Below are 4,952 nucleotides of genomic sequence, written 5' to 3'. Positions count from 1 at the left end.
TGGCTTGAGCCCCCTGATCAAGGCACACATAAGAAGCAATCAATGAACAACTAAAGTGAAACAACTACAAGTTGATGCTTCTTATCTCTCTCTTTTCCTGTCTCTCTCTCTCTCTCTCCTTTCTCTCTCTGTGTCTGTCTCTCTAAAAGAAATGAAAGAAAGAATAAAAGTCCTGGCCCTCACCTGGTGGCAGCTCAGTAGACAAAATGTTGACATGTCATGCCATAGGTTGCAGGTTTGATCCCTCAGGGCACGAAGGAAAAATGATCAATGATTATACAGCTAAATGGATCAATTAAGTGGAACAATGAGTTGATGCTTCTTTCTTTCTCTCTATCCCTTGCGCTCTTCTCTCCCTTCCTCTCTTTCCTTCAAATCAGTGGGAATTTTTTTAATGTCTGAATAAACACACATGATGTTATAATACACTTACTTTGTAGCTTCTTAGCCAATAGGACTATACATTCACATACCAGTGCTGTTAATGAGCCCAATCACTCTTCCATCCAAATAACTTCTTTAACAAATGTGGATTGCATCCCTGTGTCTGAGTAAAACATTGCTTGGTGCTGGGGCTCTAAAGCAGCTTCCAGTCTGAAATGAGACAGACACATAGCAGATATACAATAGAATGTAAAGAAGCATGAGGTGCAGGATATTTTGTAAGCATCATGAAAAAGAATCTTATTTTGAGAAATCTAGAAAAACATCTTAGAGGAAATAATGGTTCTGAGAATAATCTTAAAGGATGAGGGGAAGTTAGCCCAACAAAGAAGAAAAGGACATGCTAAGAAAAGAGGTAATACAAACGGGGTATAAAGGGAAGGCAAAGAGGGCAAAGAAGAGGGGAGGGGAAGGGACAAGGATAGGGCTTAGCAGGCTGTGAATATGGAGATACACCTTCCAGCCCTCTTACATGAAAGGACTTGATACCTCAGCTGCGGGGGTACAGTAAGCAGACAGCCCTCTGCCCCTTCAGGGTTCAGGGTCTGCCTCAACTATAGAAAACCACCTCACCACAAATCACACCATTCTACATACAATGACCGATTAAGGTAAGGGTATAAAGGCCTGATCATTTTGACCCAACTTGGAACAACTCTGATTGGCCATCTAGCTCTAGATTCTCATGTAGGGTAGGCCAAATCTGTCTTTGGAGCTGCATTCCACCTCAACTTCTCCCTCTGCCCACTCCTACTTTCCTCTCGTCATTCCTGCAGGTGTTGGTCTTCAGGGCTTTCCGTAATAAACATCTTGCACACTAAACTCAGTCTCAGCTTCTGAGGGGAACCTAACTTGTGACAGAAGCTATTAATATTTATTGAGAAACCTGGACTTAAAGCTATACTGGAGTTTTAAATAAATTTAACTTCCTGCATCCCAGCATTATTACCATTTGTGTTTTCTTTTCAGAAATACTGTTGTCAGACACAAGTGGGGTATTTCACTTACCTCAGCAATCATAACTAAGAATGGTTACATAGGAGAGTAGTCTTACTCTGCCCTTCACATTTCCCTGAAGATGTCTTGAGTGTGTCTGAGAAGACAGAAGTATTCCTTCTAAAGAAATTCACCCATGGCTCAGCCACATGCATCCATTCATTCATGTCCTGAACATGTGCTAAACATTGTGCTAACTTAGTCACTTCTTGCCCCAGTTCTAACCTTTAAGATTATTTTAGAATTCTCAACTATGGTCATAAAAATTTGATTAAAAGAAACTTTTATCATAGGAATCCCAATGTATATGGCTTTTCTGGAAACTCCTTAGCTATTATTTGAGTCCAAACTCTTTAAGAGTACCTTTGTTTGCAGCTTGCTTGGCTTCTCATATGGTGCTTGCAGTGAGGGACAAGGCAAGCCAGAGGCTGTAAGAATTCTTGCAGCTACAGTTCTTAATGAAATAGTCATTCTAGAATCCCTTATTTGTGTGATAAATTTATGAATTATGGGATAAAACATGGATATTCTTAGGTACAAAAAATATATATATTTTTCCCAGAACTGGTATTTAGTTCAACATTTACTAAACTCTTTGTGTTTAGCCCTTACCAATTCTGTAGGCAGATAATACAAGTCTACAAATGATTGGTATAACTAATAACAATACAAGATAGAATAAAGAAGAGAAAAAAGGAGAGTGTGGGAGGATCTTAAATTTGACCACCTCTTATGACCAAGCACTTTATCTGTGTTATCTCATTTACCATGCACAACAAGCTTATGAAGTAGACTCCTCACCCCCTTATTTTACTGATGAGAAAAACAGAGTAGTCTGTGGTCACACAGCTAGTAAGTGGAGAGTCCCAGCTTGCTTGATTCCAAAGTCCAAGCTCTTCTCTTACAACCTGCTAGCTCCCATAACACAATAACAGAGGTATGAGAAGAGCATTACTTATGGGGAGTTCAAAGGGAGAGGAAGGGTTTCTGGGTAGAGAAATCATGGAAGAGGTATTATCAGGAATAGGTGATGTTTTTTTCTCCTTCTTCCCACAGGTGGAGAAGCCATGAAGTATGGGTAAAGTTTTAACTAGCAGACAACTCTAGTGAAGGTATCCTGGGTAGAGTGAACAACATGATCAAGGTACCGAGATATGGGAAATTTCCAGTACCTACAGGGTGTGTTTTATATCAGGTTTCCCAGGAAACAGGTTTTGTGATAAAGTTTAGCATTTAGAAACTATATTAGAGAGTGTTCTTGGGATCAGCCTCTGTGAGGAAATGAAGAATATAGGATAAAAAAAAGGTGTTGAATCTAATATAGTCACACAAAAAAGGCCTTAGCCAATCTTATTAGTTGTTCTGAAGCTGGGATAACTTTTTAGAATTATCTTGCCCTGACATAAAGAGGTACTTCTTTAGAGGCCCCTTTTTTAACCAATCAGTGGATGTAGGCTATCCCTAGGACGGAATGTGAATCATGCGTGAGGTGGTTCTCTTCATCTGAGAAAAAGTCACAGGGAGAGACTTGTATAAAAGGCATCATCCACCAACACTACCAGAAGCTGGGGGAGTGAATACTCAGGAAATTTTGGGTCACCCACCATGAAGTTCACTATAGGATGTGTGCTCTGGGTAGTAAAAAGACTGACCTGGCAAAACAAGAGTGTAGGACTAAGGAAAGAATGAAGTTGGAAAGTTGAAAGGAGGTAGACACTAGGGAGATTCCATCCTGTACCTCTGTTCTGAGAAATATAAGTCGTTTATCTCTGTCTACCTTCTCTCTCACCTAAGTGCATGCTACCACTCCATGGAAGATTCAATGGATATGGACATGAGCTTTCTGAGGCCCCCGAACTATCTTTTCAGTTGTAAACTAAAGGCTGACAAAAATGACCACTTTAAGGTGGATAGTGATGAAAATCAGCACCAATTATCTTTACATATGTTCAACTTAGGGACTGGTGCAAAAAAAAAAATGAATTATGGATTGTTGAAACAGAGGCAATGATTTATGAATGCAGTCCAAATAAAGTAACACTGGCTACTTTGAAAATGTCTGTACAGCCAACAGTTTCCTTTCATGGCTTTAAAATAACACCATCTGTGGTCTTGTGGTTGAAGTATGGTTCAGGGCCTGTGCATACTAGTGGATAATACTTAATAGCTGTGGAGGAAGATGCAGAGTTCAGAAGTTGAAGAGGAGGGAGATGTGAAACTCCTAAGTATATCTGGAAAGCATTCTTCCCTTGGAAGTGTAGCAAGGTTTCACAGAAAAAAGTAAAACTTGCTGTTGCTGCTGCTGCTGAAGATGATGATGATGATGATGAAGATGATGATGATGATGATGATGATGTGAAGTTGAAGAAAAGGCTCCAGTAAAGAAATCTATACAAGATACTTCTGCCAAAACAAATGTACAAAAATCAACCAAAATGGAAAAATTCAAAACCATCAACACCAAGATCAAAAGGTCTAGAATCTTTCCAAAGCCAGAAAAAAACTGCTAGAACACTAAAAGGACCTAGCTCTGTAGAAGATATTAAAGTAAAAACAGAAGCCAGTAAAGAAAAAGGTGGTTCTCTTCCCAAAGTGGAAGCCAAGTTCATCAGTTATGTGAAGAATTGTTTCTAGATGATGCAGGAAGCTATTCAAGATCTTTGGCAGTGGAGGAAATCTCTTTAAGAAAATACTTTAAACAGTTAAAAATTTTCATCTTATTTCATTTCTCTAACAATTGATATCTGGTGTTCTTTCTATAATGCAGAGTTAGAACTTTCCCTACCTTGTCTGATAAATGTTGTCCATGTTCCTTTGCCAAGAATGTGTTATTCAAAATGCTTGTTTAGCCCTGGGCAGGTGGCTTAGTGGGTAAAGGGTCAACCCAGTGCAAACAGAGGTCATGAATTTGACCCCTAGTTGGGGCACATATAAGAAGCGATCAATGAGTACACAACTAAATGGAACAACTAAGTGAACCGAGTTGATGCTTCTCTCTTTGTCTTTCTCAAATCAATGAAAAAAAAATTTTAATTTAAAAAAACAAAATGCCTGTTTAGTTTTTAAAGATGGAACTTTACCCTTTGCTTGTTTTAAGTATGTATGCAATGTTATGATAAAACATAGTAGTTGTGATGGTCAGACAAATGGAAATGTTGGAGAGATAAAAATATACATATGAAATAAACTCAATACTTTAATAAAGTAAAAACAGAAAGAAAGAAAAAAGAAAGAAAGGGGTGGACATTGAGGTCAGACTTTGTGTTTGGTAAAGAAGAAAAAAGTGTCACAGAGTTTCGAATGAGGCAAAGTCATAGCTAGAAATTGCACCTATAATAATGCATTGGACTTCTGAAGGTGGGAAGAACCTAGAGGACGAACCGATGGATTCTTTTACAGTCAATTAAGGTAAAAGGAAAAGAGAAAAGAAGTGAATAAAAGGCAGTGGTGCTGGGAAGAAGAGGATAGAGGCAGCAGAAGCACTGAAGACACAGACATTACATGTTAAGCAC

General features: G+C 38.7%; 1 pseudogene; it reads left to right on the top strand.

The window, feature by feature from the left end:
- The first annotated feature begins 3,250 nt into the window (after window positions 1-3,250).
- LOC136385712 (nucleophosmin-like) lies at window positions 3,251-4,125 on the top strand (annotated as a pseudogene).
- The last annotated feature ends 827 nt before the right edge of the window (window positions 4,126-4,952 follow it).

The sequence above is a fragment of the Saccopteryx leptura genome, chromosome X (genome assembly GCF_036850995.1).
Source record: "Saccopteryx leptura isolate mSacLep1 chromosome X, mSacLep1_pri_phased_curated, whole genome shotgun sequence".
Classification (NCBI taxonomy): domain Eukaryota; kingdom Metazoa; phylum Chordata; class Mammalia; order Chiroptera; family Emballonuridae; genus Saccopteryx; species Saccopteryx leptura.
The sequence above is the reverse complement of the archived record's forward strand: the minus strand, read 5'-3'. Positions and strand labels throughout refer to the sequence as shown.